This window comes from Microcaecilia unicolor, chromosome 8 (genome assembly GCF_901765095.1).
Source record: "Microcaecilia unicolor chromosome 8, aMicUni1.1, whole genome shotgun sequence".
NCBI classification, from domain to species: domain Eukaryota; kingdom Metazoa; phylum Chordata; class Amphibia; order Gymnophiona; family Siphonopidae; genus Microcaecilia; species Microcaecilia unicolor.
This window is the reverse complement of record NC_044038.1, coordinates 174,768,061-174,791,607: the sequence shown is the minus strand read 5'-3', so window position 1 is coordinate 174,791,607 and position 23,547 is coordinate 174,768,061. Positions and strand designations below refer to the sequence as shown.

At 43.9% G+C, this 23,547-nt stretch overlaps 1 protein-coding gene across 2 annotated transcripts in view; it reads left to right on the top strand.

The window, feature by feature from the left end:
- Positions 1-234: 234 nt before the first annotated feature.
- FGF1 (fibroblast growth factor 1) overlaps positions 235-23,547 on the top strand; it is a 73,013-nt gene continuing 49,700 nt past the window's right edge. The window contains exon 1 of one of the 2 annotated variants that reach the window (XM_030212804.1): positions 235-573. The gene's annotated coding sequence lies outside the window, so the exon portion shown is untranslated. Of the gene's footprint in view, positions 574-17,390; positions 17,495-23,547 lie in introns of those variants that run through there. The other variant, XM_030212803.1, reaches the window with a different exon arrangement.

Below are 23,547 nucleotides of genomic sequence, written 5' to 3'. Positions count from 1 at the left end.
CCCTGTAGGAGTTAAGCATTCCCACAAATCCCTTGATGTTGAAAAGTGTGAGGGGGAGGCAAGCTGGACCTGAGCCCTGTCCTTTCACCTGGGATCGATTCCAGCCTCCAAAATAGCTGCGGTACAGAATCCAAGATATGACCACATGACCCAAACAAAATAAGATTATCGTCCTTATTTTCTTCTTTTTGTCCTGTCCTGGTGTCAGAGCAGTGATCTGAGCTTCGGGGAGACCTTGGCATTGAGGCAGCAGACCTGCAGCCTTGAACGGAGCAGGGGTGCATAACTCTAACACAAGACTGAAGGTTTTGCTTGGATCACAGAGCCACCCATCTGATTTTTAACATTTTGGGGTTTGCATTCAGGCTCTGAATACACTTAAAGCTTCATAGAGAGAGGGGGGGCTGTGTGATCAGACATTGTGAGGAATCACCACTGACCTGTCCATCATCGGACAGCAACTGCTGCAACATTTGGAGATAACTTCCGACCTTCCAGAAGGTGGAACTCTACTGTTTTAAGTGCTTCAGCCGAACCAGCAGCTAGCACCTGTCTAAAACCCAGAAAACTGAGGTAAGTTATGGGAGGGGCAGGAGGAGCCTCGCCACAGGATTCCAGCTTTTGGGGGGAGAGGTCTTTCACCAACACGGCCAGAGCTGTAGTAATTCCCTTCTGGTCTGTCAGCTGCTATTAAAGTCTCACTGAGTTCAGTTGTGTCCATCTATTCAGACCCCCCTCTCTGCTATTCAGAACATTTCTTCTTGAGATTACCTTCTCTAAAGTTAGAAATGACCATAACAAAAAGGGGGACAGTATTGAAGCCGTCCACTCTATTCATAGGATGAACTAGACTGCACGTGGGTGCTCTCACCTGAGGCCTATAACTGTATATTAATCCCCTCCTCATTGTTGTTTCAGAGGTCTGATGGGAATATTCACATGCCGTAATTCTTGGCTACAGGGTCCTGGCTTCTGACACTCCCAAATAATAATACTATTAATGTTAGTGCATGTGTTGCCTGCTCTGGTATCCATCAAAATCTCAGAGGGATGAATCTGGATTTAATCTAAGCCAATTCCAAACTCTTGGAATTCATTCTGTTTGGAGAATTTTGAGTCACAATTCAATCTGTCCCAAAATTCATGCTTCACCCAGTAGAGTTCTGATGGCCATTTTTGACCTGAGTTCTGGAGATAGGGCGAGGACAGATCCAGACCGTAGGTTCACCGTAGAGAGACTTCAGATCAGGTCATGGGAAGTGTTCCTTTCCCCCACCCCCCCCCCCCCTCCTCTCCCCATCCCTCCAGCACACTGGGCAGGCTCGATCCAAATCAAATTGGAAATTCAAATTGAACCAAGATGAAAAAACTCCAACTAATTCAACTAAGTCTGACCTGACTCTCAAAATCCAAATTCTTTCATTTAGTTGAAGAATTTGGATTTTGAGAGTCAGGTCAGACTCGGTGTTGAAAAGGGTAATCAATAGAAATAAAAGAAAATAAAACATAGAAAGGAAATAAGATAATACCTTTTTTAAAGGACTAACAACACATTTTTTGATTGGCTTTCAAAGGTAGCCCTTCTTCATCAGATCGGAAAAGGTGTGGAAAAACAATCTGCAAGGCCTGTCTATTTAAGCCTGCCTTTTAATCCCCCTGTTTACTAAGCCGTGCTATTGGCTGCTGTGTGCTAATGCCAACACAGCCCATTCAAAGTGCCACATGGCAGCCGTTGCTTAGTAAACAGAGGGGTAAGTCTTTTATTCCATTGTATATATTTATATATTGCTTCATGAAATTTATAGCCCACCCAACTAGGAAACCATTTCTAGACATTGCAGTCATTTTGAGAAAGGTGATATAAATCCACTGAATAAATAAATAAAATGCAATCCAAAATGTGCCAACTTCTGAACCCAGTCAGTGAGTCACCCATCCCTGTCTCACTATAGCTATCATAGGAAATGTGATCACTTAGTACAAAGAGCCTATCAAATGGCATTTTGACCTACACCCCAGCAGCCATTTTATGCTCTGAGTCTTCAGGCACCAGATGGTGCCAAGAAAAATTAGCACGCAGCGCTAGTCTATAAAGGCTGGTCCAGGATGAGCGCTCTTTACGGAATTGTGCTTAGCGGGGATTCTTGCACTTAACTTCGGGCACAAGGACTTACACAATATCAATATTAATATCATTGTTTACGAGGGTCACGTGACGCTATGGTGGAGAGAGGGTGTCGGTGAACTTCTCTCCGGAACCTACCTGCTCATCCCCACATCTGCGAGAGAATCATCCCCACCAAAATTGCATTATCGCATCGAGTAAGACTTAGTGCCGGTAACTGGACACCTAGAGCGGGCGAAAACTCGGTCATGGCAGCAAAATCAGCCCAAAAGGAAAGGCAGCGGGGGCGGATAACAGAAGACAAGATGGCGGCGACTTCCCCCGAAACGAGCTCATCGGTGTCGTCCGCATGGATCGCCGAGATCACTTCCGAACTAACGGGAGTGATGGAGGAATTATTAGACCGCCGACTGGCCCCGCTTGACCGGAAGCTGGATAATAAACTGGAACAATTAGATGCGAAATTGGAGAGCCTGACCAAGGAATGTAAGGCGTTTCAATCCACAGCTAGTGAGGTGGAAAACAGAGTAGCAGGAGTGGAAGAAACACAACAAAATCTACAGAAAAAAGTATCAGACCTAGAACTCAAAATCGAAGACCTGGAAAACCGCTCCAGGCGGAATAATATCCACTTAGTAGGTCTTCCCGAAGTGCTGGGTGGAAAGCAGCTGGAGAAAGTCCTAGAACAATGGCTGACTCACACTATTGAATTTCCAGCAGAGCTTGGCCCCTTACGAATTGAACGAGCACACCGGTTGGGAGTACGCCAGATGGATAACCCTAAGCCACGAGTAATTATCTGCAGAGTGCTTAATTTTATGCACAAACAACATATATTGCAGGCAGCAAGATCAAACAAGGCTCTGACATATGAAAACACCAAAGTACTCTGCTTTCAAGATTATTCGGCAGGAATTGCGGCTAAGAGAAGGGCATTCTCACCGGTGTGTTCAAGGCTTTTTGACTTGAAGATCCGTTTTACCTTGCAGTACCCTGCTACTCTGAAAGTAACACACAAGGGCAAACTTCACTCCTTCATGTCAGAAAAGGAGGCCAAAGACTTTCTGACAAAGTTGGAACACACTGACAATAATAACTCTGAGGATAGGGAGCCCGCATGAGCCAACAAGATCTGGCAGTAATGAGAACAGACTGATATAAATCTGGTGATGGACACGATTTACTGCACCACTGCACATGGTGCCTGGGAAGTCCTTTGACGAAGAACAGAAAGCGCCTCTGGAACTGAAGACGGCAGCTCTATTGACTGTTCATGTTGGTAATTAAATTCACCTGTTAATGATGTTGCAATTATAATGTGTAGAACGTTGGGGGGAGTTCAAGACGGAGATTATAAAGAATATTTCATTTAGGGAATGTTAAAATGTTATATTGTTACATTGAAGGGATAAGAGGATAGTTTAAGATTTGGGAATTTACTGGTTTGGGAGTAGGGGACAAGGTGGGTTAGCGTTATTAAGTGACGGCTTCATACAAGGAAGCACCTGGAAGGAGGGAATGGAGGAGGATGGGGGAGGGGGGAGGGGGGACTTGGGAAGGGAAGGTAAAGTGGGGGGGGAACCGACGACGAACGGGGGCAATGCAGGGGATTTTACACAAGACTGTGGTTGTTGAGCATGCATGATGTACTATCATATATATTGTACCCAGACGAATGAGGCAACTAAAGTATAAGAAGGAGGGGAGCCATAGGCTGGGATGGCTTCTCTCACACATAAAAACAGTTTTTCCATCTAAAGACAATGGGAACTTATACCATGTAAGATGATCAAAATAACAACATGGAATGTGGGGGGAATACACTCCCCCATCAAAAGATCGAAAATCTTACAGTATTTACAAAGATTAAGAGCAGACATAGTATTACTGCAAGAAACCCATCTGTCAGATGAAGAACACGCAAAGTTGATTAAATGGTGGGTAGGGGACTGTATCGCCTCACCAGCGGCGGGCAACAAAGGGGGTGTGGCCATTCTTTTGAGAAAGGGGGTAGTATCCAAAATTCATAACATACACAAAGACACAGAAGGTCGTTTTGTTTTTTGTACAGCTACTATTGCTAGAAAACAAGTAATAATAGGTAGTGTGTATGCCCCAAACACGTTAAACCTCAAATTTTACAAAAAAGTAACTGCGACCATTGCCAAAATGGAGGCCCTCCCGGTGATGATAGGTGGAGACTTCAATATGACATAGGACCCTCTAGTTGATAAATCACATCCGCCATTGGTGCGAAAGGACTCTAGTACTAGAGGGCTGCCAGATATGTGCAATACATTAGACTTGATAGATGTTTGGCATACTCTGCACCCAACAGAAAGGGAATACACCCACCAATCTAGAGCTCACCAGACCCACTCCAGGATAGATTACCTGTTAATCTCGCGTACGATGTTTATGTATGTAGATAAAGCGGAGATAGGTCCTTGCGTGATATCTGATCATGCTACAGTTTGGATGACCTGGCAAGAGGGGGGTGACAATTCCCAGAGAGAGGGAGGCTGGACATTCCCTAGCTACCTCTATTCGAATGGGAAATTTAAAGATTACCTAATAGCTAAATGGGACGAATATAGACATTTCAATGAGGGGTCCGTAATGGAAACAACTACATATTGGGAAGCAGCAAAGGTGGTCCTCCGAGGGGAGGTCATTAGTTATGTCAGTAACTACAAAAAACAACGGGATAGAGAATTACTGCGGTTGGAAAAACAACTTGCACGCTTGAAAAAACAATATGGGCAGAATCCGACCCCAGGGGGGCATAAAGAACTAATCTCGATTCAGACCGAAGTAAATTCAATATTACATGAGAGGGCAGTGAAGTCCCAAACTTATTACCGCTTTCAACTTTATAAACATGGTAATAAGGGTGGCAAATTTTTGGCTAAACTGATAACTCCCCCATCTATATCAAGACATATAGCTGCTATTAAAGGCAAGGACGGCAAACTATTAAATAAGGATACAGAAATTAGCAATATTTTTCAGGAATACTACCAACAATTATATAGTGCTGGGGATAACCAGGGAGTACAGAATGATTCTTATTTGCAGAATATCGACACCCCATTGTTGAACCAGATAGAGTTGGAACACCTGAATGAACCCATAAGTTGTGATGAAGTCACTTGGGCAATTGCCCAAAGTAAATTGGGGAAAGCGCCGGGGCCAGACGGGCTAAAAACTGAATTTTATAAATTAATGGGCGACCACATTACTCCGATATTAGCTGAGGTATTCAATGAATGGGTGATAAAGGGGAAGCTTCCGGAACACCTTAATTTAGCCCAGATAATAGTGTTGCCAAAGCCGAAACGTGATGAGCAACTCGTGTCCTCATATAGACCTATTTCCCTATTAAATTATGAGGTCAAATTGCTAGCAAAAATATTAGCTAAGAGGCTAGGAACAGTATTACCGCATTTGATCCATGAAGCTCAAGTAGGGTTTGTTCAAGGACGTTCTGTAACTAAGAACATGCGAAGTATCATATTGGCCCTAGAACAACTCAGGAGAAATTCAGAACAAGCGCTGAGGGTCAGCTTTGATGCCGAAAAGGCATTTGACCGCGTGGAGTGGCCTTTTTTGTTCTCCGTTTTGGATAATTATGGCTTCTCTGGTTGGTTTGTGCAAGCAATTAAAGCCCTATATACCTCGCCTCGAGCAAAGGTCTTGGTGAATGGGAAGTGGTCTGTGAGCTTCGAGATCTCTAGGGGGACCAGACAGGGATGTCCTCTCTCCCCATTACTATTCGCATTATACCTAGACCCCTTGATTCGAGACATAATCTCAACTAGATCCATTAGGGGAGTTGCGGTCGGAGCACTGGGATTTAAAATTGCAGCATTTGCCGATGATTTATTAGTGATTCTTACTAATCCCAAACAGTCACTTGAAGATCTTATAGAAGTATTTAAGGAGTATGGGGATTACTCAGGATTCAAATTAAATTTCGATAAATCAGAGGCCTTGGCAATTCCATTGCATACCAAAACCCTTTGGAAAAATGATTTCCCTCTGAGATGGGCAGAGGGCCCCTTCCGTTATTTGGGAGTTCTTTTGGCTTCGCAGACGAAGGATATCTATAGAATAAATTTCAACGAGCTGTTAAGCCAAACAGAACAACAATTGACAAAGTGGAGGTTGCTTCCGGTGCCATTGGTAGGTCGGGTCTGTCTTATACGAATGGTAATTCTGCCCAGGTGGCTATACTGTATGTGCTACAAGTTTTGCCGCTGAAATTACTACAGAAAGACATCAAGCGTTTTTATAAGCTAGTGGGGCGGTTTTGTTGGGCACAAAAAAAAGCTAAGCTCAAGATCCAGTTTCTGCTGGGAGCCTGGCAACAGGGCGGTCTTGGTTTGCCTAACTTGCAATACTATAATCTAGCTAGTTTGTTACGGCTGGTGAGAGATTGGATCTTTTCCACAAACACACACTCACCACTACAGTTGGAAAAAACATACTTTAGTCCTTATAATTTAGTCACCTTGTTGCATCTCACTAATACCTGGATACCCAAGACTTTTAGAAGTAGTACCCTATTGCTCCCCTTACAAGAGGCATGGAAAATTCTGGGGAAGAAAATAGGGGGCAAGCCGCATATATCAGAATTGTTGACCATAAGAGGAAATCAGATGTTCGCACCGGGTATGGATAATCCAGTTTTCCAGCAATGGACAGCTAGAGGTCTCACATGTCTACGGACACTATTAGACGTGGAAGGGAAAATTAAACCTCTCAGACAACTCATACCAGCTGAGGGTGGGGGCTGGGGGGATGCTTTTGGGTATGGTCAGGTAAGACACTATGAGGCTTATTTTCAAAGCACTTAGCCTCCCAAAGTTCCATAGAAACCTATGGAACTTTGGAAGGCTAAGTGCTTTGAAAATATGCCTCTATGTCCACTCCTTAGATGAGGAAGCGCTTAAGTTTCAATTGGGAGAAAAAGTTAAACAATTTTACGATGACATATCAGATGAGGCTCCCTCGATCTCACAAATCCAAAAAAAACTGTGGACTCTGACGACACATAGGGAATGGTCGTCGCTCCGTGAACGATGGGAGGCAGATACGGGGGCAAATTTAGCTAACTGGGATATAACAGCCTATATTCGGAGCATCCCCAAATTGATCAGTGGTGCAACTTATAGAGAATGCGCATTCCGGGTGATACATAGAGCATACTTTACACAGCTCCAGCTCTTTAGAATGGGAGGGATTGACACGCCAACCTGTTTGAAATGCAAGCTAGCCGAAAATTCCTTTTATCATGCATTTTGGAAATGTACAAAAGTGAGGTCATTTTGGAGGAAAGTAGTGGTTTTTTTGACTTCCACCACATCACGGAAGATAGTGGGCACCCCCCTACAATTAATACTGGACTGCCCAGGGGCATTTCGAGGTCTTACGGCAGACGAGACGTCACTATGTCGTAAGCTCTGCTTAGTAGCAAAAAAATGCATCTTACAAAATTGGACGTCAGATAGGCCCCCTGAATATTGGCAATGGCGCAACCAGATACACCTTTTGCTGACATGGGAAGCAAGAGAAGCAAAAGGTAGCTGTCGCCGGAAAAAATGTTTTCTTAAAATCTGGGGACCTTTGTTAGATACACTGTCTCAGAGAGGCTGGAGCCTAATACTTAACACGCTTTGAGATGCGGGTAAACATTGATAGACTAACAACCACAATTAAACTTTATTGGATCATAGGGGAGGGGAGGGGAGGGGAGGGGGAGGTAGGGATAGGGGGAAGAGGGGAAAGGGGGAAAGTTTATAAGGAATGTCCACTTTTGAACAAGCTTTATAGAATTACAATGACCAATAGCCTAATTCAGATACAGCAATAATACCTATCACGCAACAAGGAACATCAGTTGATTTAACCACTTTATTGTGCTGTTAGTTTCACGATAATTACAAGCTTCTGGGTTATCATGGGGGAAGATGAGAGGGAGGGGAATAAAAACGTTGAGGATAACAGTTTAGGTTGTATATATCCAAGTAGTGGAGTGGAGGAGTGGCCTAGTGGTTAGAGTGGTGGACTTTGGTCCTGGGGAACTGAGGAACTGAGTTCAATTCCCACTTCAGGCACAGGCAGCTCCTTGTGACTCTGGGCAAGTCACTTAACCCTCCATTGCCCCATGTAAGCCGCATTGAGCCTGCCATGAGTGGGAAAGCGCGGGGTACAAATGTTAAAAAAAAAAAAAAGTAGGACGTATCTTGCCAAATGTTAACCTTAAAAACCATATTACAACTGTTAAATTTTCAATAGAAACTGTTGAAATTAACATGGAGGGGTGGGGAGAAAACTGTTAAAAAAATTTTTATGATGGACTATATAAGTTTGTCTATGCTGTGTACATTTTCTTATTTGAATCTCTGTATACTTCTATTATCTGGAGGTGTTTATTTTGAACTGTCATCAATAAAAATGCTGAAACATAATATCATTGTTTACAGCAATTCAAATGAAAACATCATAAAACACAAAAATTAAACAAATTACAACAATAAAAGTATTTTCCCCCCTGTTTACTAAGCCACGCTAGCGGTTGACATTTGCCAATGCCAACATAGCCCATTTACTTTGAGTGGGTTGTGTCTGTAGCACAAGGGGTTAATCAACAAATTAAAACGTTTTCAATTTCTTCCTAAATACAGTATAAGAAGACCCAAGATGTACTGTAACAGGTAAAGAATTCTAGAAAGGAATAACCAAAAAAGAGAGTAATGTATTAAAATATTTAACAAGGCAAACGCATTTCATACTTGAAGGACGAAATACCAAGAATAGCTGTAGCTGTACTGAATAGCCAAATAAAAAAATCTTTAAATATGTTAACAATTCTGACATGACCATAAATAAATTGAAATAATGAACAAGCAGCTTTGAATAATACTCGTTTGCATAAAGGGAGTGATCCTTTCAAACTTCGTCAGCCTAAAAATGAAGTGAACAGACGTGTTCTGAATAAGTTGAACTTTAGACATTAACTTGGCCGATCGTCCCAAACAGAGAACATTACGGTAATTGGTATGGGAAAGAACAAGCAAAGCAAAAGTAGATCGGTCAAAGTAAGATCTAACCAATCTTAACTGCCTAAGTTTTAAAAACATCTTCTGTCACAAATGCTTAATTAGTGATTCAAAGGTCAAGGATGAGTCCAGAATAATACACTAGCTGAAGCCTAGTGTAAATCCTGGCACGCGAGTTGAAGGTGGATCCCTGGAATTCTGTAACACTACACGCATCATTTGTGAGTTCCCCTGACCCACCCATGCCCCCCCCCCCCCCCCCCCCCCCCCCCCCCCCCCCCCATGGCCATGATCCTTTTCAGGTTGCTTGTGAGAGGATTTGGGCACGGATCTTTATAGAATTGTGTGCAGCCAGATCCAAATTAGTGTCAATTAACGTCAATAATTTCTTCTTAACAACCAATCAGTGTTTGTTAATGGCTGGTTATCTAATTTATTTGCATGCCAATGTCAGAATCACGAACAAATTTGGGCACCATTTAGAGAATCTGGCTGGTGTCTTGTCATATATTCCATAATTAGCTGAAAAAATAAGTTACACGTTGACTTGTAGACATACCATAGGGCAGTGATGGCGAACCTATGGCACGCGTGCCAGAGAGGGCACGCAGAGCCCTCTCCCTTGGCACGCGTGCCGTCGCCATCACTGGTCCGCCCACTCTCCCTCCCAGTTCGGCCTTCCTCCTGCCCTCCCTCCAACCCAACGAGCAACAGGCCGCCCGCCCGTCCTCCCTCCCTCCCTCCCTCCCAGCACCAGGAACCCCCCTCCTCCTAAAATTTAAAAAGTGTACCTCCTCGGAGTCGGGGTTAAGGCGGCGTGCGTCAGTAGAGGCAGCGAAGTGCGTGTGCTTCGCTCAACGCGCCTTTGGCCTTCCCTGTCTCTCAAGCTCTGGTCCCGCCCACAGGGAAGGCGGAAGGCGCGTCGAGCGAAGCACACGCGCTTCGCTGCCGCTACGGACGCACGCCGCCTTAACCCCGACTCCGAGGAGGTACGCTTTTTAAATTTTAGGAGGAAGGGGGTTCCTGGTGCTGGGAGGGAGGGAGGCCTGCCTGATGGTGGGTGCTGGGTGGGAGGGAGGCCTGGTGCTGGGTGGGAGGGAGGCCTGATGGTGGGTGCTGGGTGGGAGGGAAGCCTGATGGTGGGTGCTGGGTGGAAGGGAGGCCTGATGGTGGGTGCTGGGTGGGAGGGAGGCCTGTCTAATGGTGGGTGCTGGGTGGGAGGGAGGCCTGATGGTGGGTGCTGGGTGGGAGGGAGGCCTGCCTGATGGTGGGTGCTGGGTGGGAGGGAGACCTGATGGTGGGTGCTGGGTGAGAGTGAAGCCTGATGGTGGGTGCTGGGTGGAAGGGAGGCCTGATGGTGGGTGCTGGGTAGGAGGGAGGCCTGGTGTTGGGTGCTGGGTGGGAGGGAGGCCTGCCTGATGGTGGGTGCTGGGTGGAAGGGAGGCCTGATGGTGGGTGCTGGGTGGGAGGGAGGCCTGCCTGAGGGTGGGTGCTGGGTGGGAGGGAGGCCTGATGGTGGGTGCTGGGTGGGAGGGAGGCCTGCCTGATGGTGGGTGCTGGGTGGAAGGGAGGCCTGATGGTGAGTGCTGGGTGGGAGGGAAGCCTGATGGTGGGTGTTGGGTTGGAGAGAGGCCTGCCTGATGGTGGGTGCCGGGTGGAAGGGAGGCCTGATGGTGGGTGCTGGGTGGGAGGGAGGCCTGCCTGATGGTGGGTGCTGGGTGGGAGGGAGACCTGATGGTGGGTGCTGGGTGAGAGTGAAGCCTGATGGTGGGTGCTGGGTGGAAGGGAGGCCTGATGGTGGGTGCTGGGTGGGAGGGAGGCCTGCCTGAGGGTGGGTGCTGGGTGGGAGGGAGGCCTGATGGTGGGTGCTGGGTGGGAGGGAGGCCTGGTGTTGGGTGCTGGGTGGGAGGGAGGCCTGCCTGATGGTGGGTGCTGGGTGGAAGGGAGGCCTGATGGTGAGTGCTGGGTGGGAGGGAAGCCTGATGGTGGGTGTTGGGTGGGAGAGAGGCCTGCCTGATGGTGGGTGCCGGGTGGAAGGGAGGCCTGATGGTGGGTGCTGGGTGGGAGGGAGGCCTGATGGTGAGTGCTGGGTGGGAGGGAAGCCTGATAGTGGGTGCCGGGTGGGAGGGAGGCCTGATGGTGGGTGCTGGGTGAGAGGGAAGCCTGATGGTGGGTGCTGGGTGGGAGGGAGGCCTGCCTGATGGTGGGTGCTGGGTGGGAGGGAGGCCTGATGGTGGGTGCTTGGTGGGAGGGAGGCCTGGTGCTGGGTGCTGCCAGGTGCTGGGAGGGAAGGCAGGGGGGAGAGGAGGGTGGCTGGACATTTGTGGCTAGAGGGAGGAGGAGGGTTGCTGGACATTTGTGGCTGGAGGGGAGAGGATGGTTGCTGGACATGGATGGAGGGCAAGAAATGAAGAAGAAAGGAGAAAAGTAAAGAAATCAATGGAAAGGAAGCCCTGGAAACGGAGTTAAGAGAACAGATAGAGAGCAGCAGAATCAGCGACTAGAACCAATATGGATAGAAAAACAAAATCACCAGACAACAAAGGTAGGAAAAATCATTTTATTTTCATTTTAGTGTTTGGAATATGTCGAATTGGAGAATTTATATCTGCTGTCTTATTTTGCACTGGGTATACTGGAGCTGTAACAGCTTACAGAAATGATTTATAATGGAAGAAAATCATGTTATTTTTTTCTCCTGTACTAGTAAAATATTTTCAATGATGTCTGTTTATATGCGCCATGGCTGGTGTAAGGGGTGTGGCTATCATAGGGGGTGGAGTCATATGTGGTGACCCCGCCCTTAATGAGTACCGGCACTTTGCGATAAATAATTCGATTTTGGGTTGCTGTTTGGGCACTCGGTCTCTAAAAGGTTCGCCATCACTGCCATAGGGCACACCCTTACTGGCCGCATTGTGATATCTCATCATCCTGTGGGGGCAATACAGTAAACAGTGCACATTAGGTCCTGCTCTCAAACAACAATACCTGGGGAACTGGGTTCAATTCCCACTGCAGTTCCTTGTGACCCTCCATTGCCCCAGGTACAAAATTGAGACTGTGGTGTCAGGGATATATGCAAAGCTGCCAAGTTACCCAGTTCCTGGAGGGAGACTTTTTGGCCAGTCCTGGATTTGTACTCCTATCCCAACCAGTATGGGATTTGTAGTCCCTGGGGGCAGAAAAAGTACCTGCGCATAATAGAAAGTAAACTGCTGTGCTTGTATCACAGAAAGGTGGTATATCAAAGCCATGACCCCTCAGGAGAAAAGTGTCTTTCTGCGTTGTACTAAAAAAAAAAAAACAGACTAGCACATATTTACATTCAGGTTACAAACCCGATATGGCCAGGTTGAGTTTGCAAAATGAAACTGTGGTCCTGTACTAGTGGTAAATGTCAGGGTGAATCCCAGAGTTCTCACATTCCTCCTCCTTTGTCTGCTTGGTTGAAAATCTCCCTTTTCTCTTTAAATCCTTAAATCTCTGAATCCATCTCTAGACAGATGTTTCATTACCTTGCCCTGTTCATCCACCGCAGTCACTGTACTGACATTCTTTAGCTAAAGACCACGGATCCCAGGCTCCCTCAGGAACCATTTCCATGTGCACCTTTAATCTGGCCAGTAGGGGTCACCACTGAGCTAAGGCTAAAACTCCATCTTTTTCAGGGGAGGGGAAGGCTGTCTCTGGAGCATCCCCAACTCCAGCTGGTCCTGGAAAATAAAAGGAATCAAACTCAGGTCTTCCATATGACAGTGTGCAGCACAGCTATGGATTGGTCAAGATGGGCCCTAGCAACTTTTCTTAGAGAAAACAAAACTACTGCCTACAAGCCTGAATGTTATCACAGCAACGTACATTCAGGTATGGTACATATTTTAGGCCCAGTCCTGAATCTCTGACAATCCCATTTTGATGCTTTATGAGATCTGTAGCCCTGAGTTCAGTGGGTAGAACCAGGGACTACAAATCCCACACTGTTTGGTATGGGAGTTCAAATCCAGGACTGGCCAAAAAGTCTCCTTCCTGGAACTGGGTAACTTGGCAGCTTTGCATATGTCCCTGACACTAGCAGTCCATATCTCTAGGGTAAAATAACTGGCTCCAGATTTTCTGGAAAGGCTGATCCAGGCCTGGTTTTACCCCACTGCATGCAGGAACTTGAAGACGGCCGCGCATGCGTGGTGCGCATGGGCGCGCGAGGACTAGCAAAGGCCTTTGCTAGTGAAGTTTCCGGTTGGAGGGGGCTGCCATGGACGTCACCCATCATTGAGAACAAGCAGCCTGCTTGTCCTCGGAGAATGTTATGTTCTTTTATTTTTATTATAGTACTTTCCTTGAACAAAATTGCACCCAGGGCGGTTAAAACCAAGACTGGATTTACCTGGAGCTAGTTGGCTACCTGATAATTTAGTTTAACAAGTTTATATTCCCCCAAATCACAATAGATGATGGATTACAATCACAAAATAAAGAACAAGAAACAGCATAGCTAATGCACATTTACCCAAGCTAAGTAGTAATTTCAAGTATTCATCAGTCATAAATCATAAAAATCCTATAATCCCTCCCCCCCCCCACACACACATCCTCTTCTTCACGTAAACAACAACCCTACCAACTCACAAACACCAAAATCCAACCTCCCAAACCTCAACCCAAAAAGATTTTTAAAATGTTCAAGCATTGCCTGATAGACAGTTAATTCTTCAGGCACTGAAGGGTGATATGACTTACCCTAAACTAAACTACAAGGACAATGAGTAAACAGTAGAATTTGAACTCTGATCTCCATGGTCCACAGCCCACCGCTTGGTCACCCCTCCATTGGTACAATACTGTAACAGGTTTTGGAAATCATTAGACCATCAGCATGATCACAATATGTAAAGGTAAGACGTGTCCTGGTCCATCTGTATTCACTGACTTTACCCTATTATGACATGAAATATCTCAGTAACACTCAAAGTGCTCTGCATCTATTGTCAATGATCCATCTTCCTGTCTGTCCTTCCATCCACCCATGCAGAACAACCACTGTGCTGATTTACCAGAAACCGAATTAGGTCCTGTTTCTGAACACATGATCCCTAAATACATCCCTTTGAAGCACAACATGTAACTCTTTTAAACTTGTTATATTTTTCTAGTGATGTTACTGATGAGATATTTCTGTGTCTACCCTCAGTTCCCACCAGCTAAATATGAGATCTCTTAATAAGCAGCATTTAAGATTGTTAATAATGTTACTGGATAAATGTTTACTCATGATTTGGCTTATTTTTATGGATTTTGAGCCTGGCACAGTGACAGTTCTGAGTCAGAGTAAGCACTTCATGCAAGAAATAGAACATGAGCCTAGTAATCAGCAGAGCATAAAGGCATTATATGTGAAAAGTCATTTTTTAGTAAGAAGAGAATGAGTCACTGTAAGGTGCAATCACAGATAGGAATACTCCTTTTAAAAAGAATATTAGTTTTTTAAAAAAGTAGTTAATTTAATAAGCTTTAGCATTTTAATGATATTACATTCTGGGATGTTATGCAACGATAGTCTGACTCACTCAGCTTTTTTCTGATTCTTAGGTTAAGGAGGGCCAGAGAAATTTAGCTTGGTACTAACTATTGTTGGAAAAAGCCAGCCTACCCTACTCCCCTTTTTCTTTGATTGACTCTCTTAGGGATCGAGTGCGCCTCCACTTTGTGTAGGGTGCTCCTTTCTTCCTGCAGGCATTCTCAACCCAGTCCTCGGGACATACCTAGCCAGCCAGGTTTTCAGGATATTCACAATTAATATGCACGAGATACATTTGTATGCACTGCCTCCATTGTATGCAAATCAGTTTAATGCATATTCATTGTGGATATCCTGAAAACCTGACTGGGTAAGAATGTCCCAAGGCCTGGATTGAGAACCACCGGTATATGACATGCCTAACATCTTCCAAAACCTCCTGATTTTTCTTTCACTGCCATCATTTATGGCAAGGTAGTCATCTAGGTAGTCATCAGCCCTCCCCAGGGATCCACTCCAGAAGTGTGTGACATGAGTTGCAGATGTGGCATTGCTAGACAGAATGTGTTAAAGTTAAAGGTTGAGTTCTGGTCATTGTCTCTCTTTCTCCAATGAAGAAGAGGTCCCAGGATATGGGGTGAAGCTTGGTGGACCTCTTGCTTATGCATGGCTTAGCAACCCAGTCCTCGGGGCACACCAACTTGTCCCATCGAGTTTTCAGGATATCCACAATGAATATACATGAGATAGATTGGCATGCAATTCTATCTCATGCATGTTCATTGTGCATTGCCAAAAAACCCGATGGGACTTGATTTGCCCATGTTGTTTGAAGAATACAATGAAGGAACCCTGTCATGTTGTCTTATAACACTGAGGTATAATTCACCAGGTTCACTGGCAGGCTAAGCTTCCACACAAGCCCTCTGGCCAAAATGGCGTCCACTTGGGAGCAGCCATTTTCCTCTACAAAACTATCTGAAAAAGCTTCATGCATTTTTGCTCACCTGTGTCCTGCCTGCAGATTAATCATTTAAGGGTCAATTCAACAAAGGTTGCTAAAGGTTAGGAGCCAAAAAGCTGGGCACTAAGCTAGTATTCTACAACGACAGAGTTGTGCACCAAAAAAGTAATAGAGTAATAGCGAAAGTCCACAGTACTGTCTGTCTGCCTGTCTTATCTAGATTGTAAGCTCTTTGAGCAGTAGCGCTATAGAAATGATAAGTAGTAGTAGTAGTAGTTACGTACCAAACTTTAGGCGTGGCCACTTACACTGTGTCTGTGGCCAATGTAACTATTCTATAAAGAGCATGCAAGACTAGTCAGAACACCCCTGGCATGCCCATGCCCCTCCCACATTAACACCCCCTTCCCATTCGCTGGTTATAGAATAGGGGTGTAAGTCTGTTACGTGCACAATGAAAAATTAGTACCTATTAGTGTTGTCAACCCCAATTATTGGCATTTTTAACCAATTTAGTGCCAATTAGTTAATTATGCCATGTAATTGGCCCTATTCTAGAACTGTGAGCCCAGTTCTGCACCATTTATAGAATTTGGGGGTTAGCTCATGAATTAGGGACTATCACAGGAATGAAAATTCCATAAACAATCATTTGAAAATGTTTCCCAGAGGGAGCATATTGTGTTATAGTAACTATGGGCTCCTTTTACAAAATGGTGGTAAGCCCAACGCTGTGGAAAAAGGGGGCCTCGGTGCACATCAAAAACATGCACTGACGCCAGCGCAGGCCCCCCTTTTGCCACAGCTTGGTAAAAGGGGCCCTATATGCCTTGGTAGGAAAGATAACTGAAGAGGAAGCATCCCTGCCTAACTATCAATCTGAGCTATGCCCTTGACTGTATAGCATAACCTGAGTGGCATCAGGTCAGTTTTACTATGACAAACCATGCCAGGCGTCAGAGAGTCATAGGTGGCAAACAGCACCCAGAAGGCTTCAGGGTTACACAGGAAAAGGAGCCCATGAATCCATGGAAGACTAGAAAGATGCAGAAACCTGCCTGCAGTGCTTTCACCATAAATTTCTTTTACACGGAATTAAGAATTGCTTTCGCTTCTTTAAATATCAGACTTATTCCCATTACAGCCACAGCAGCATCAGAATTGCATAGAACAGCAACCCGTCAGATTTGCATCGGTGCCTGGACATGCGTGTGTTAGCGTAGATTTTCAAGCACGATGCAGGGCTGGGTTGCAAAATTTTAAAGCTGCCCCAAAACTGGGACCCCTCCTCCGTTCACTGAGGACAACCCAATCCTGCCTACAGAATCCTAAATTCGGCTCTGGCAAGATGCAGAGCTGATCTGGCACCTAGAAGTCAACCTGAGGTGGCTAAACCAGTGGTCATGTCCAATATGGCACCTGATTTGTAGCCCAAGGGCAACACTACCCACTTGCCTGGCCCAGCACATCCACAGTCCATCAAAGTGCCATTGTTTTGCAGCTCAGCCACAGCTTTGAGCTGTACTGTAGGATCCAGCCACTATGACATCATTTGGAATTATTCCTGTATTGTGTACGAGTCAGAGCTTGTGAAACTGCTCTTTGCACTACCAGAGTGATATGAGAAGCCAAACGCTTCTCATGGCTTCAGCAGCAAAGCAGAGCAGACGAGGCTTTCAGGGGAGGTGAAACCTGCTGACACCAGCTGCTGCTGCTCCTCCTCCACTTCTCTGCGACAGGAGACTGCGTATGATTTCCCTCCTGACACAACACTCAAGCAGCCAGCCAGTCAATTAGGCCTCTCTGTAGCGCCTGAGCCACAGGTATGTATTAGCTGTCTGATATCATGTATTGTCTGATCATCTGTGCCTGTGTGTTAGTGTATCTGAGAGAGCATGACAGAGGAAGAGAGAATATAACCTGACAATCAGAGTTGCTAAGCTGAGGTTGGATTCTCAACCAGATGCCTGACTGAGCCAGAAAGGTGATGTAATCCTCAAAAAGATAGCTGAAAGGTATTTAGTAACATCACCAGGGTAACTGATGGAACCAGGGCTGGGATCTGGCATCATAAGCCTTCCTTTGCAACTACCCAGGAATTCTCATACCTGTTCATATTCCCCACCATTGAACCAACAGTTCTTGGCCAGGGACTATGTATGACTCCCTTCTGAATGCTGCAATGATGCAGGGCCGGCCCTATGCATGAGCCCTACTGAATAATGTTCAGATGCAGCAGACAGGTCTTGCCACCCTCGGTCAGCAAAAGGCTAAGAACAGCGCTCATCTGATGTCCCAATGAAACCAAATTATTTTGATTTTGGAAAGAAGAGTTCTCATAACGAGTCAGGTCATTTTCTTATGCACTGAGCTGCCAAAAAACGAAAATGGGGTGCAAAAACCTGATGGCACAATATTACAGCAATTCCAGGGCAAGAATCTATAATCATGTGCAAATCGCTCAATCGGCTCCAGGCACCAAAGGATTAATAAGGCAATATCTTTCATGTGCTAAGGCGGAATGAGGTGAGTGTGCTGTGGCTGCCAAGAAGGCAAATAGAGTGCCAGGGATTGTTGAAAAAGGGATGGAGAACGCAACTGAGAATATGATTATGCTTCTGTGTAGGTCCCTGGTGTGACCACACGTTGAGTACTGTCTGCAGTTCTGCTCACCTGAACTTAAAAATGGATATAATGGAACTAGAAAAGGGTCAGAGAGGGGTGAGAAAAATATATGACTTCCCTTATGAAGAAGAGAAGGTAAACAGTAGCACAGCCATGGGTGGGTCTGGGCACACCCAAAATTGTGCCAAGCCTCGCCATCCAAGCGGTCCTCCTCCTGTGGCCAGAGCACTCCGCTACATTCTGCGGTCAGAGGCACTGTTCAGGGCTACCACTGCTCTACCCCACCCCCACCCCGCTGATGTTTGGCTTTTCTGCACACCCTAAAAGCCCCCAATTGATATAAAACTGCGACAGGAAAATATAGACCTGGTCTCACTTGTATTAGATACCGCTGGTGTGATTAAAACAAACTCCCAAACATACCTCTGTTGCTTGTTGTGGCTGCTCACAACTGTGTTTATATCAGCCTGACAATAGGGGAGGTTCTAGGAAACAGAGGAGAGCTCCAGAAGGCAGTGAGCTTGTTGGAATGCTGGGTACCATAGTAGGAAAGCAGCTAAGGAAAAGACAATCAGTCACCTGTGCTCAATGAAACAGCCTGCTGGTGAACTCAAGAAAAAGCTTGACTGTTTGCAGAAAGACAGGGGTAAGAAGCTAAGGTAAAATGAACTCCAGCCAGCAAGACAGAAGAGTTGGTTTGGCCCCCCCACCCCCACCCCTCCTTTACCTTCCTACCTTTCCCTCCTTTGATATTCTTTGATTTGACTATTTGATTATTCCTTGTACTTTGCATTTCTCTTCCCTGTATCATTATAAAATTATTAAAAATTTCAAGAGGAGAAGAGTTGGTTTCGGAGAAACCCTTTGGTGGGGGATGTTTGAGATTTAGTTATCAGAATCTGAAATAAAAGTAGCAATTTAAGTGTTGTTTTAAAGTTGTTTAAAGAGATGTGGTAGCCATGTTAGTCCACTTTGAAAGGTAATCAATAGAAATAAAAGAAAATAAAACATAGAAAATAAAATAAGATGATACCTTTTTTATTGGACTAATTACATTTTTTGGATTAGCTTTCATCAAGAGGGGTTACCTTTGAAAGCTAATCAAAAATGTATTAAGTTAGTCCATTAAAAAAAGGTATCATCTTATTTTCTTTTAAGGTTGTTTAAGGAACCAAGAAGTATTCTGGAGTTTGACAAAAGGACACCATTTTCTGTGTACAGGGAAACTGACAGCCAGTCTGGGATAATTCACTGTAAAAATACCCTGGTTTAGAATGTTGCCAAATTGCTGGGAGAGGATTGAGTATGGCTGACTAGAGGGACCCAGGAGAAGTAAGAAAGTGACTGGCATGCAAATCTGCCTCATGCATATTCATTAGGAATATCTTGCAAACCCATCTGGCTGGTGCTCTTCCAGGACAGGTTTCAGAATCACTGATGTAGCTTATGTGAATGTAAATACGTGGTGCAACTAAAACATAGAAGTAAAACCCATTTACCCAGGAGCATCAAATTAAGATCTCTAACAGGAAAGCTAGTCACATACTTAGTCATAGCGCTACAGCTTTGACAAAATACTTGGGGGGGGGGGGAGAGGCATTAGTTATTATCCTGTATAATCTCAACTTTTCTGTAGAATTCTGTGTTGACCTACAACCCCCTCCCCCCCCCTCCCCCCCCCCCCCCCACACACACACTAGACCCTTTCAGAATGAAGTTCTAATCATGTAGGAAAGGGGTTCTCAACCCACTCTTTTGGTCTCACCTAGCCAGTCTGGTTTTTAGGATATTCACAATGAATATGCATGAGATAAATTTGCATGCATTGCTACTATTGTATACAAATCTATCTCATGCAAAACCATTGTAGATATCCAGAAAACCTGACTGCTTGGGTGTGTACCAAGGTCTGCTTTGAAATCCACTGGTATAGGACATATATTACAAGACCTGGTAGGCACGTTACAATGCATTTACCGCACTGATAACTGAGATAAGAGGAGGTAAATAACCCTATAAAATGGTACTACATACATGGTGTCATTTAGAAAGGCTATATATCTCTTCCAGAAATTATTTTATGTGATTAAAAAAATGTTGCAAAATTACTGCTGCTGGAAGCAGATTTCTAATAGTTCTGAAACAACTTTTTTCTATTACTGTGCTATGGCGAAATCTCTCTAAAAACAGACTGCAGAATGTTTATTTGTGCAAGAGGCGTTGTCGTGGGACCCAAGAATTCCCTCCTGTGGCTCCTTGACCTTGGTAATGATCCAGTGAAGGCCATCACAAGGGGAATTTAACGGGAATTTCAGGTCTCCATTGCTTCCCTGCTGTGCCTTGCAGTGGAAAGTGAAAGCGCCAATCAGATTTTTCAAACAAGGGCTGTTCCTGGTTGGGGAGCCAATGGAAGCAACAACTGTGGACCCCATATTTCACTCCCCTCCTTACCAGCAGGAGGAGAATGGTGCTTCTTACTGGAATGTACTGGTCCTTCAGGTTTCGTTCTGAAATTTGAGCAGCCTAAAGTACAATACTGGAGGTCCTGTGTGCTCTTCAGTCTGCAGACTGAAAGTAGCAGAGAGATAAGGAAAGAAGCACTGCCTTCTCAATGAATATGCTTTGTACCATACTGTGACCACCTTATTTTTTCTTTGATGTTTCAATATGCTTTATTTCTTGAATTTTATCAATTCTCAAATCTTAATATGCACCTCATGTAAATATCATATACTAATTATCCTCATCATCCAATCACTTCACTCATTCATACATTCTTACTTATACTTTCAACAGAACTTGCCACAATGTATCAAATACACATTTTCAAGGTATTAACAGTTTCCTTGTTTTCAAGCCTGTATAACTAACATAATACCACTAACTACTCGCTGTTGAAAATTCAGAGTCCCACATAGGTCTCAAGCCTCTGTAACGCCTTATCTCTCCTGTGTAGATAGAACATCTTCTTAAGCCAAAACTGGCTACAGTTATATTTAGTCCCGATTATACAAGCAAAATCCTTATACGACCTTTGTGTTGTTTCTGTTGAGAGGAAACTTCCCTTGAAAATTGCGTGCCAAAACAAACGTTCTTGATATACTTTCAGTTTGCTGTCATCCGAAGAAGACCACTGTCACAAGTCTGATATCCAATTTCTTATACCATCAACCCTAAGCAATCGTTGCGTTTCACCCTTAGGCATCTTCAGGGGTTAGACTAAAAGGAAATTAGATATGATACCATGGTAATACAAATCATTTCCAAAAATGTACTCTCAACTTACACACGTTATTATAAGTACCTTAAATACCATGCCTGCTGTATTAAATAAGAACATCAGAACTCCTAATGTGGAACCTTGCATCACATAGCCATAATTTGGGTTCTCTTTCCCACGTTCATCACTTTGCACTTGCTTACATTAAAGGTCATCTGCCATTTGGATGCTGCCCACTCTTCCAATTTTGTAAGGTCCTCTTGCAATTTTTCACAATCTTCTTGCGAATTAACAACTTTGAATAACTTTGTTCATTAGCAAATAAATAATCTAATGATGGTTATTCCATCATTAGACTACTTATAAATATGTTAAAAAGCAGCAGTCCCAGCACAGACTTCTGGGGAACCCCACTATCTACCCTTCTCCATTGAGAATACTGACCATTTAACCCTACTCTCTGTTTTCTATCTTTTAACCAGTTTTTAATCCACAATAAGAAATTACCTCCTATCCCATGACGCTTTAATTTCCTCAGGAGTCTTTCATAAAATACCTTGTCAAATACCTTTTGAAAATCCAGATACACAGTATCAACCGACTCACCTTTATCCACATGTTTATTCACCCCTTCAAAGAAATCTAGTAGATTGATGAGGCAAGATTTCCCTTCACTAAATCCATGTTGGCTTTGGGGCTCATTTTCAAAGCACTTAGACTTACAAAGTTACACAGTAACCTATGAAATTTTGAAAGTCTACATGCTTTGAAAATACTGTATGACTCAATGTAACTTTGTAAGTCTAGGTGCTTTTTAAAATATGCCTCTTTGTCTCATTAATCCATGCTTATGTATATGCACTGTAATTTTGTTCTTTATTATGGTCGCTACCATTTTTCCAAGCACCAACGTCAGGCTCACCAGTCTATAGTTTCCCAGATCACCTATGGAACCCTTTTTTATTTTTTAATTATTTATTTAAATTTTTCATACATCAAGTATTATATCTTGAATACAGATAAAGACGATTTAGTATCTTAAAAAAAAGTTTTTTTAAGTATAAACATTATAGAAATAAGTATAATTAACAAAGAAACCATTACTCATCTATAGTCCACAATACTAGGGGATTGTCACAATTTTTAGGAAATCAAAATAAGATTTTTTAGAAACCAACTTCTAAATCTAAACATGGTGGCTAGTATAAGCATTCCAGGCAATATAAACTATTTATGGGGTTGAAGTTGTTAATATCCCTGGTGATGGAAGCTGTGAGTCTCTCAGCTTTGCTTCTAAAAAAGAGTTCAATTGGTTTGCCTCAAAAAATACATACTTAATTGAATTTAATTTTATCACGCACTTGCAAGGAAAGTTCAGCCAGAATAATGCTCCAAGTTGCATTACCTTTGGTCTCAGTTTAAGAAATTCTTTTCTTTTCTTTTGTGTAATTCTTGAGACGCTATGGAACCCTTTTTAAAAAATTGGCATTAAATTGGCCACCCTCCATTCTTCTGGTACTATGCTTGATTTTAAAGATAAATTACATATTACTAACAATAGCTCTACAAGTTCATTTTTTAGTTCTATCAGTACTCTGGGATGTATGCCATCTGGTCCAGGCGATTTGCTACTTTTCAGTTTGTCAAATTGCCCCACTACATCTTCAAGGTTTATAGAGATTTGTATCAGTTTCTCTGACTCATCAGCTTTGAATACCATTTCTGGCACTGATATCTCTTCTAATACACAAAGACTCCAGTATTTTTTTCATATCACAAAAACGTTTTATTGTATTGCAATGTCCACTAACCTCACCAGCACTGCTACCTAATGTTAAAACCTCACACATTCATTCCTCCACTCACCTTGCACCACCTGTATTTAAATACAAAACAACTGGTTTTACATTTTAAACTGCATAAGTATGCTGTTTCTTATTTTACATATGTTTTACCATACTTATACATTATATCATGCACAAATGATCAGAACTCAGTCCTGCCAGCTAGATAGTCCTTTTCCTACAGACG